This window comes from Lissotriton helveticus, chromosome 10 (genome assembly GCF_964261635.1).
Source record: "Lissotriton helveticus chromosome 10, aLisHel1.1, whole genome shotgun sequence".
NCBI lineage: Eukaryota > Metazoa > Chordata > Amphibia > Caudata > Salamandridae > Lissotriton > Lissotriton helveticus.
In genome coordinates this window covers 933,091,832-933,103,887 of record NC_136071.1, presented here as the reverse complement: position 1 = coordinate 933,103,887, position 12,056 = coordinate 933,091,832, and the positions used below count along the sequence as shown (strand labels likewise).

The 12,056-nt window shown below is 44.1% G+C and overlaps 1 protein-coding gene across 1 annotated transcript in view; it reads left to right on the top strand.

The window, feature by feature from the left end:
* Positions 1-12,056, top strand: part of DBF4 (DBF4-CDC7 kinase regulatory subunit) — a 260,182-nt gene that overhangs the window by 160,294 nt on the left and 87,832 nt on the right. The gene's annotated exons all lie outside the window — the stretch shown is intronic.

The following is a 12,056-nucleotide window of genomic DNA, read 5'->3' as shown; positions in this document are numbered from 1 at the left end:
CTCAATAGTTTCGTGTTTGTCATGAGGGGTTGTTCCTAATGTTTCTATTTTAGCGAGGTCAAAAAGAGATCCCATTAGTGGCCTACTGATTTTGCTCGATTCCTTTTGTTTTTTTACACGATTTTTCGCTATCTGCAAAGACTAAACAGAGTATTGCGACTCTGTGCTTGTTTGTAAATAGAGAATGAACCAAAGAGAACCAATTCTAAAACAGTAAATGCTTGGATAACAATCAATCAAATGGAGAGAGAAGCAGGCACGACGGATTACAACGGGGGCAAAGGCCTGCGTTAACTACCCTTCACTATCTGCAAAGAGAGAGTACTCCTAATAGAAATGAGGGGGGGGGGGGGCAGCATTCAAAGCAGATCAGTGTGCATAAACACGAAAATGTTTTTACTTACCACGTACTTGACATTCGACAGCTTATGATATTTGCTATTAAAAAACCATTGAAATTCACTGAAAAAACCATAGGTTAGAGACCATATATAGTTAGGAATTAGCATTTAAAAAAACCTTGAAAATTCACTGAAAAAACCATAGGTTATAGACCATATATAGTTAGGGCTTAGCATTTAAAAAACCTTATTTTACTCACACAAAACCATTGAAATTACATATATAGTTAGTTGCACTAACTATATATCGCGCACCCGCAATCCACTGCTGATGATGTCACATATTACATCATTCATGACATGGTCAGTGACATCACTGATGACATCACTGATGACATCTCAAATGACATCACTGATGACATCACTGATGACATCTCATTTGACATCTCAAATGACATCACTGATAACATCATCCAGTGACTGTGTGTTTCTGTAAAGTTTAAATATGTTTGATATATTGAAGAATGAGTGGATGTATAAGTGTCTGGATGAAGGATTTAGTAGGTGCGTGACTGACTGTATGAGTGAGTGAATAAATGTGTCGTACTAAATGCATGGGTTAGTGACTAAACTGTCTGAATGTGTGCATCAGTATGTCTGTTGTGATGTAAACTGCTGCATGTGTTGATCATTAGCTATACGAGAGGCTATATGTGTTATTGATTGGTTGCCCAAGTATTTGTATGGGAGATTGAGTTTGTGTGGGGGTGGCTGGGAGGTGCATAGATGTGCATAGACTCTGTGCATAGATGTGTGAGCAGTTGATTCACTAGGTGTATGAGTTCAAGAGTGCATGTGGAAACACCTGTATGGGCGGTTGACTGTGTGCATGAGTGTATTGGAGAGTGAATGGATATCTCAGTGCTACATGTCAAAGTAAGTACATATGTAAAACAAAGTACATGTGAGAGTTGGCATATATAAATAACTGTGCATGAGAGCTAGTGAATGTGTGAGTGGCTGTATGGATCATTGTGAACTTGTATCAGGGATTGTATAAGAGAGTAAATATGTGTTAGTATATGTTTGAATAAGTAAGGTGTGTATAACTGTATAGTTGAGGAAATGGAGGTGAGATTGTTTCTTTGCATGACTGACTAGGTGTGTGAGTAACTCCATGGATGAGTGACAGTGTGTGAGTGTCTGTATACACTGAGTGTATCTAAGGTTATATTAGAGTCTGAAGAGGTTTATCGTATTAGCACAAGAATGATGTCAAATGAGATGTCATCAGTGATGTCATCAGTGATGTCATTTGAGATGTCATCAGTGATGTCACTGACCATGTCATGAATGATGTAATATGTGACATCATCAGCAGTGGATTGCGGGTGCGCGATATATAGTTAGTGCAACTAACTATATATGGAATTTCAATGGTTTTGTGTGAGTAAAATAAGGTTTTTTAAATGCTAAGCCCTAACTATATATGGTCTATAACCTATGGTTTTTTCAGTGAATTTTCAAGGTTTTTTAAATGCTAATTCCTAACTATATATGGTCTCTAACCTATGGTTTTTTCAGTGAATATATATATATATATAATATACTATGTACACAGCTGGGGGAGTGGAGGGAGTGTGTTTAAAGGATTATGATCAGGCGGATGACTAAAGCAGGAAAATACAGGGACCCTGCTTTGCGGGAGAGCCTGTTGTGTCTGCAACAGCAGCTAGGAAAAAGTTACTAGGAATATAGTGCTCGCCAACTGTAATTACAGGGAAACAACATTTACAACGCAACTTTTACAACGAACTACCATTACAACGAAACTTTTACAACGCAAAAACTTTTACAACGCATACCAATTACAACGCAGGATTTTACAACGCAAGTACTTTTACAACGCATACCATTACAACGTAAGTATTGGTAAGTATATAATTATTTTTAAAATATTATATGTTTGGGTTTTTGGGTAAAGGGGTATTTTTAGGGTTCAGGGTCAGTTTTCAGTTTTTGGGTAAAGGGGTATTTTTAGGGTTCAGGGTCAGTTTTCAGTTTTTGGGTAAAGGGGTATTTTTAGGGTTCAGGTTTCAGTTTTTGGGTAAAGGGGTATTTTTAGGGTTCAGGGTCAGTTTTCAGTTTTTGGGTAAAAGGGTATTTTTAGGGTTCAGGGTCAGTTTTCAGTTTTTGGGTAAAGGGGTATTTTTTAGGGTTCAGGGTCAGTTTTCAGTTTTTGGGTAAAGGGGTATTTTTAGGGTTCAGGGTCAGTTTTCAGTTTTTGGGTAAAGGGGTATTTTTAGGGTTCAGGGTCAGTTTTCAGTTTTTGGATAAAGGGGTATTTTTAGGGTTCAGGGTCAGTTTTCAGTTTTTGGGTAAATGGGTATTTTTAGGGTTCAGGGTCAGTTTTCAGTTTTTGGGTAAAAGGGTATTTTTAGGGTTCAGGGTCAGTTTTCAGTTTTTGGGTAAAGGGGTATTTTTAGGGTTCAGGGTCAGTTTTCAGTTTTTGGGTAAAGGGGTATTTTTAGGGTTCAGGGTCAGTTTTCAGTTTTTGGGTAAAGGGGTATTTTTAGGGTTCAGGGTTAGTTTTCAGTTTTTGGGTAAAGGGGTATTTTTAGGGTTCAGGGTAAGTTTTCAGTTTTTGGGTAAAGGTGTATTTTTAGGGTTCAGGGTCAGTTTTCAGTTTTTGGGTAAAGGGGTATTTTTAGGGTTCAGGGTCAGTTTTCAGTTTTTGGGTAAAGGGGTATTTTTAGGGTTCAGGGTCAGTTTTCAGTTTTTGGGGTACAGGGTTAATTTGTAAAAATAAAATAAAATTATATTTAAATTAAATTAATTAAATGTAATTAAATAAAAATTATTTATATTTTACTAATTTAAATAAAAAAAATTTTTTTTAGGGTTCAGGGTCAGTTTTGGGTTTTTGGGGTACAGGGTTAATTTGTAAAAATAAATTAAAATTATATTTAAATTAAATTAATTAAATAAAATTACATAAAATGTAATTATATTTTAATAATTTAAATAATTTAAATAAAAAAAAATATTATATACTTACCAATATTTACGTTGTAATGGTATGCGTTGTAAAGGTACTTGCGTTGTAAAATCATGCGTTGTAATGGTATGCGTTGTAAAAGTTTTTGCGTTGTAAAAAATACGTTGTAATGGTAGTCGTTGTAAAAGTATGCGTTGTAACGTCATACATCCGTAATTACAACATGCCAAGTAACAACACATGTAACTGGGGGTGTCCTTATGAGAGGTTACAACAGGAGACTAGGAGGGAATACTAAGCCACCATTGACAAAGGACAGTGAAAGCAGCCAATTAAAAAGGTGGGAGGAGCTTAATGCCCATATCCTGAATACCAAAAGAACAGATGATGGACGGAATGCTGAACCAATCATACAGCCACCACCAGTCACAGGTCTGGGTTAAATCCTTTGGGTTTTTTTAACACCCCGCCATTCCAGTGTAGGCCCAGCCATATTCAAATCAGTCTTGACCCTGCTTCCTAAGGGAACAGTCCAGCTCGGACTGCCAGGCCAGGTCCTCGCTGGACCAGAAACTAGCTTCCTGGTACGGGGGTTCACCGCTCATCATCCAGGCTAGCTTGATTCTGGTGGGGTAGCGAGCAAGGGACCCATGTCTGGGCATACCCTTCCCACTTAAGGCGACAAATCAACAGCGCCTTTTGCCCGAAGTGGGATGGGTATGCCCAGACCTAGGTCCCTTGCTTGCTGTGCCACCAGATTCAAGCTACAAAGCCTTGCCATGGAACGCCAAACCAACAAAATCATGGAATCCCAAAAGAAGTTAAACTATATATGGGGACATCTTGTGTGAGGTATCACGCGTTGGGCATACTGTTATTCTCCTGCCACCTGTAAACAAGGGCGCTTCACCTGGTCCAGATTTGAGCCCCCCTTAGGATACCTCCCAACCCCATAGTTTAGACTGTCCGTTACAACTGCTCTAGGACCTCTCATCCTATCCACCACTTACTGGTAGATATTGTTGATGCTTTGTACATACAAGTCTCATTCTTTTACATTTGATTATAAGTTCTGTCCCTGAAATAGGGAAGTTAGGATGGAAGGGGATTGTTAGCCTGTATTCTCTTCCTTTTGTATTGAGTAGCAAGACAACATGGATCAATTGTAAATTATTGGTCGACTTATGGTAGTAATCATATATGGCTGTACGGTACTATGGCACTGTCTTTGGATGTGGTTTCTAGGATGCTATATCGTCATTCTCTTTGTATGATTATGAAAATAATAAGCACAAGTTGAGAATAAAAATGACTTTGGGAGCTTTTCACTACCAAGACATGAAAACTCAAATGTACTTGTCCTTCCTTTTACATACATTTCACCCTGCCCTCTATATATCAAAAGGCAAGGTTTGGGCTTGGCAAAGGAGTTGTTTTAGTGTAGAGCAAATTGCAGCAACAGCGTGCTGCATGACCAATCGCACAGCTTCAAAGGAAAGATTTACAACCTTTTCAAGTACATGGTTTTTATTCCATGTTTTACCAAAATTCATTAGATGGACTTTGTTATTCCCGACAATGCTGTTCAAGAACCCCATATGTTTCTCGGGAGGCAGTTGTACCCATCCAGGCCTCTTACCGCTTCAAATAAGGACATTTAATTCACAGGTAGCAGCTGAAAAACTTAATCCCAATGCATTTAGGACCTTTATAGTGGCCTTCGTCAGGGGAAGCTGTGTGAATATGGAAATAACATAAAGATCCATTTCAGTTTAACATGTTTCAACACTTTGATACATTTTACATAAATACATTATGTGCTGATTACATCGATCTATAACACTCCCCATTACAAACGTGATGAAAACCCTAAGTGCTGTCCGAGTGTTTAGTCTGCGTGGAAACCTCCCCCGCTCCATCCTCGATGCTATACCTGCCATGCTACTCGCGTACCTAAGTAAACACTTGGCATGCCAAATAATTGCTATATTAACCTAATTCTTCAAATTACTTTACCCTCTACCTAAGACCAGAAATTAATGACAATTCAATCTTAAAACTACCCTCCATCCCGTTAAAAAAAAAGCATATACCTGCTTGAGTACTAATGCTGTTAGTGACCGCTCTCAGCTAGCCTTTCTGTCTCGCTGCCCTTGCTGCTGAAAGCACAAACTGCTTTCACCTGAGCTTACAATTTAACCTTTTGCTCAAAGCAACTACATCCAATCACTTAATCAGAAAGAACCCTGTGTCATCCAAAATCCAACTACCCCTCGAGAACTTGACTGACTATGTATCCCATAAACCTTTGTAACAAAGCAGTCCTAATTATTCAAAATGTGCCAAACTGACTCCCACCTCCCACTACTGGTGATTTGAACACAGCGATGCTATGTTTAAATGAATGAAAAAATTAAATCAAATAAAAGACATAAAGTGCAGTCTCTAAACCAACTCACAACAACAAAATAATGTATGTATTTTCATTTGACCCAAAAATTAATAGATGTCCATGCAGTATGCGATTAGCACAATATCCCTCCGTAAGTGTTAGAAAAACAGTCCATGAGTCCGGTTTTATCTCCTTATCCTTTAATTAAAGCAGCAATATAAGTGAAGTTGTTGCGTGGAAGATCGAAAGTCTTCATCGTTTAAGGTTTGGGTGCATACTGCTAGTGAGGCAAGAAATTCATTCACAAATACATGCAGGAGAAGCAGTTGCACACCATTGTTTGTCCGTTTTCCACGAGTAAAACGGACAAACAGTGGTGTGCAACTGCTACTCCTGTATGCATTTGCGAAAGGAGTTGTTTTGCCAGGTCGACATGGTAGTGTAAACTGCATACACAGCCTCTGCAAAGGCAGGCCCGAGGCATGGTTAAAGGGCTACTTAAGTGGGTGGCACTATAAATGCTGCATGCCCACTACTAGCATTTAATTTACAGGCCCTGGGCACAATGGGTACCACTTTACTAGGGACGTATAGGTAAATTAAATATACCAAATGGGGATGAATCAATATCACCAATATGTTTAGGGGAGAGAGCACATGCACTTCATCCCTGATTAGCAGTGGTAAAGTGCACAGAGTCGCAATACCAGCAAAATGGAGGGAGGCAGGCAAAAAGTTGTGTGAAAAAATATCCTTAGGCTGTTGTGGTAAAAGGGTTCAGGCAGATCAGGTCGTTTACCCCTTTTCTAGGTTTGCCCGGCGTTAGCCGCTTCTCACCCAACTCACGATTACCCAAATAAAGAGGCAGGCGCTGGAGACTGGAAGGCAGGAAACAGGAGTTTATTTCCGACGGAACAGAACACGTCAAATCAGACAACAGGGTATCTTCTCGAGGTGCTCTAAAAAGTTTCTCTACGGCTCCGTCTTTTATACACAGGTTTATGATGTACAAACATTCCTTATTGCAATAAAGACACTTTGAAGTACAAAAAGGGCATGTTTGGGACCCCAGCTCCAGGCCCATTCCCATACTGACCGCTCTGATGTTGTTTTCCCCTCCCAAATGTGACATGTGATTGTGATCTGCAGCCGGACATTCCAACAGGGCACGAGGACAGGAGGGGGTGGTCAGATCTAAGGTTGGGCGGGCGATAAGATCATGTTTTCGCTATGCGGGGCCGGAGGGGTACATCCACGAGACCTAGTTTTATGATGTGGGACTGGGTCGAGAGGCCAGGTGTAGCCGGGGGGGGGGGGGGGCATCAGAAGAGAGGAAGGGTGTTCCTGGGGGGGATGCGGGGGTGTCGGTCAGGTCTAGGGTTGTGAAAGCCTTGATTAATCACCGCTCCTCTGATGTGAGGCGAGGTCCTACTGTAGGAAGCAATAAACTGCATCTGTTGGGCTAGGTGATGGCCTGGGATCAGGCCGGGCAATCGGGCAGGGAGGAAGAGGTTTACCAAAAGGGCCCGTTCTATGAGTAAAATGAAAGAGCGAGGGGGCAGGGGTCCAGCAAGGAGACAAGGTCGTGTTTAGCGGTGCGTTTATGGCCCGAACAGGAGAGACCGGGGGCTGTCGGGGCGCGGGGTGCTCGCGGGGCTGGAGAGAGGGAGAGAGAGAGAATGGCTATCGGCAATGGGCAGGGAGGTCATGACACAAAGATGGCTACTATCTATGTTCGTGATGGAACCTAAAAGGGAACAAGATGGCGGGGCCACTGTTTCGTGACTTTCTTTACCTTCAACAGTGGCGAGGGTGAACACAAATGAACGCCGCTTATGTACATATACATTTTGTCATTTTCCACAGTCGCCTCTTTTTACATAAGCTAGATCATTTCCGTATTTATCATACATATAGTCGTGTGTAGTCAATAAAATAGCGTTTGTCAATATTGGTAGACTTACATATAACCGTGTGTAGTTGATGCATCATACGAGGTGGAATACATATAAATTTACATTTGTCGTACTTAAAAGTGACCGATGAAACATTTTACAGGCAAAAGTGATTGAGGGAGGAATTTAGTCCAATACAAGCAATTAGTCAAGGGGTGTAGAAAGTTCCGAAAAAAAGGGGGGGTCTTCGCCACAGTGTCTTTATTAGTAGCGAGTCATCACTGGTAGGTTCTGGTAGTTCGTTTTCTTCCGTTGGCGCTGTTGAGCACCGGCGGTGGAGCTATAGGTCCAGCTCGGGTCCTTCTTTACACGTCGCAGGGTGTGATCTGTCCTTTGCCGTTAGGCCACAGTCCTGTTTCCTAGCTAATCTCTCTTAAGGGTGCCTTATGCTGGGCACCTGCATTTCTGTCTCGGAGTCAAAATCCACGTGGAAAGGATAAAAGGGGATTTGTCGGATAATCGGGGGAGGAGAGGGCGGAGTGGGACCGGATCTTTGAGACGGACCAGGGGAGCAAAAGGGTGATGCGCAGGCAGGTCCATCAATCGGGCTCAAAGGGGCGGGGACTTCTGGCACGCGTGGGTCAACAAGCAGAGGGCTTCAAGGCAGCCCTCCATTCCTTCGTTTTCTGCGTTTGAGAGTGGTGCATCGTCCCGCGTCCCGTTGCTCTGCGGCTCCATCTTAGGTCGAGGTCACACGCGCCTCACGATCTGTGGCCAGGCTGTGTGTCACGTCCAGCCCCTCTCCTCCGGTGGCTGTGTATCCTTGAATGGGTACAAAACAGGTTTTAGCGAACTGGCAAGAGAAGGCATTTATACATTTCAATTCCGTCCCAGATCTAGGTAGCTGGGGGTACGTTTCATCGGTCACGGTCAGAAGTTATCACTGTGGAGTATGTATACAGGCGTGTCTACTGATTTTGAACTAGGTCTATTTGGCGTTCATTCATGTCGCATGTGGCTTTCTGACCCTAGCCCTGGCAGTCTTTTATCATCATGAGAGAGAGGTAGAGGCTAAACACTCTTTTCGCGGGGATCAACAGTTAAGCAGGGTCATCAGTTATACCTCGAGTTTACGGAGCTGGGGTCAAGCGGGAGGAACGGGGACGTTTTGGACATCCGTACTTGGGTGCGGAGGGGTGGGGCAATCTGGGCCTAGGAGATTGTGTTTCTAACGAGTTGAGAGCAGAAGGCCACTGACGTATAGTCCTCCTATAAAAAGGGCCAGATTAGGGGGACATCAGTCGTCTTACCTGTCCTTTCCTTATAGCCAATTCGAGTTCTGTCATTTTTACAGAAAAGGAGAGGTAGTAACATGGCAAATTACAATTGTTTTAGTTTCTTGCAATTTTGTCGATCACCTTTGTGTTCGAAAAACCAATTAGGGTCGTGCCGGCGGGGCACAAAATTACTACACAGAGGAAGAGGGAGCAGGGGTCGTTCGCATTTTAAATGAACTATTCGGTACACGTACAACATGAAGGGAAAGGACGAGAGAGAGAAACGTGTACAATAATAGGCCATTTTGATGCGCACAAAACACAAAACAGTAGGGGTCATATTATATAGAAACACAGACTGAGGGACAACGTAAATCCACATACCACGTACACATGAATTCAGGCGAGGGGGGGGGGGGTACATGCATTTACATACAGAATTCAAGACAAAACATAGAACAGTACTTGGCCAAAGACATTTCCTCCTGCGCATCCTTAGTTTCCTATTTAATTCGCCTGGCTGTCTTTTGCTGCTCGTCTCTGTTGCAAATACTTATACTTTCGTCAATTGTTCGGGAACTATCCTGGTCGGGCTAGTACTTACGGTGGGATCTTTGAATCATTTTTAGCGGACGGGTATCCGAGCCAAGGCAACGGAGGGTGTTAGTTGGGGGAACAATGGGCAACTTCGAGTTTCATGGCGTAAGAATCTACTCGTAGGTGCACGTCATTCTTGGTTGCATTATTAGAGAGATGGTCGTTTCTAAGTAAGGGTGCGTTATATCTATGACTGTTCATCGTGTATAGGTGCTATGTCCAGACCCCCTTTTTCCCCATTCCATCGGCTGTCCGATCATCACTCAAGTCGTACAAAGACATCTCTCTCATCAGGTCAACGCGTGCAACGTATATCCAGTCGAGTTACACACATTCGGTCATACACACATGCATTCATATCACCCAAATCCGCGTTGCTTAGGTCTTCTCCACACTTTAGTCGATGTTCTGATGCGACCTGCAGAAAGAAGGGGAAGAAAAAGGGGTGGGGGCGGCGTTTAAAGACACATTCGCGCGCATAAACCCAAAAGGCTTTTTACTTACTACGTATTTCGACCTATCTCCGCGGGGTGCAGTCCCTTCCATCTCGGCGTTTTAAGCCCCGTGGGACTGGTGGTGCGGGAGGCATAATCATTTATGGACTGCACATTGCATAGATCGCCCACGTGTGGTATTGCGGCTCTTGTGTGGGGGGTTGAAACAAAAGGGCAATCAGGGTAAAGTGGGACAACTCATGTTCTTCTTCGAGGAGTCGGGGTGGTCTACAGTGGTATCGGGTCTGGTTTAGGGGTATCTGAAACAATTTCCCTGAGATATGTGGCATACAAAGTAAAACAGAACATCGGGACCTTTATCGATTGCCTTAGGTTGCACAAAAGTTAAAAAAAACACACGCAACAACTTGGATCGTTCACATTTTCAATATTCCTAGGTACTTTGCTTTTTAACCTTTCAGTAATCGACTTGCTTTATTTCGCCTATATTTTACGTGGATCGGAAACAAGGGCTATGTATTCGAACTTACCAATCCAAAAACTACGACTATTTGTTTGTCACAAAATCTTTATTTTAAAAAATGTTGACGTACAAATGCAGGCCTACAACCACGTGGGCCAGCCACGGAGCAGACTGGAACTGTACATGAGGGCATATTTATCTGCGGAAAACATAACTGAGTCGGTGGTTGTTTTATTTCATCAAGGTACGATAAGAGCAATAAAATCATATCGAAAATTCATTGTAGGTAAGTACCATCAGTGTCAAAAAGATTCGAACTTTCAATAATACTGTAATCAATGATGCGTCAGAACTTAATATCAAATTCACTGTTAGAATGTTCGAGCAATACTCATCCCCTCCCGCCATGTGCTTCAAAACTGCATACATATCTCACGATATCAAGTCTGAGCATCCGGAACACAACGGGGAATTGCGAGTTTCGTTTGTACCGGCGCCATTTTGGGTGGGGTCAGGCGGGTCCAAGTACAGTCAAACTGTCTCTACCAACTCGTGGTTGGACCAGAACTTCTTTTCGGCAGTCCAGAAGTTTCGTTAAGGGGCAACAGAAGGGACCGGTGACATGAACCATCAATCAAAGAAAAGGGAGGGGCAACAGTCTTTCCTACCGGGTCGTACTGATGTTCCACCGGAACTGATCAAATCGGTAGTCTGCAGTATCTTGGGTCATTCAAAACTGAGGCTGGCGCCAGCATGAGGGCGCCGACGTCTCGTGGTTACGTCTTGGTCGTTCTGCGGGTGATCATGGCAGTCACTTCCCATCGGTGGCGGTTTGGGGCCCGCGGAGGTCGAGGGCCCTCCGCAACTCTCGTAGAATCTTCAAAGCTGAGGAGAACGTTTCTGAACGGAGGACTCGTTTTTCTAGCTGGCCAGCGACCAGGCCATCCTTGCACGCCAGGTTCGTTCCTGCAAGGTCGACCGCCATTTTTAGGAGTTCTGCAGCTACCGGCAGTCACTGGGTCAAATGAGCAGACGGACTCCAGCATGTTGGGTGAGGCGTCGTAGCACCGCCACAGTGGACGAGACCCTGCTGGGTGTGTGGAGCATCCCTATACTGCAAGAGTGGACGAACCCTTTGCCGGGTGTGTGGAGCGTCCCTGCACCGCAAGAGTGGACGAACCCTTTGCCGGGTGCGTGGAGCGTTGGGGGTGCAGCTGAGGGGCCTCCACCTGGGGAGGCGGGAGAGGCTCGTCCGCTCCGCCTCTCCCTCCCAGTGCACCCCACGGCGTCTCGCTGACATTTGTTATGGCCGGACCAGGCGATGAAGAAATGGGGGGGGGTCGGAGGCATATGCAAGACATCCCCCCCCCCCCCCCCCCCTTGGCCTGCAAGGCGCCGGGAGAAGAAGGGAATGGGAGGACCAGTTCATTCCGGGTCGGGCCCATGCCTTCGGCGGCCGGCCGTTCCTTGCCACGGCCCCAGGAACGGGTCCCTTGGTTCATCCCGGGGACGGGCCTTGGCGCGTGGTGTCGCCTCCGGACTATTCGCGTAATGGTTCTCCACCCCAGGCCACCGCCGACGGCTTTTGTAGACTTTCTGACGCCCAAAAACCTACTAGAAAGTAGCCCAAAGTAGCCC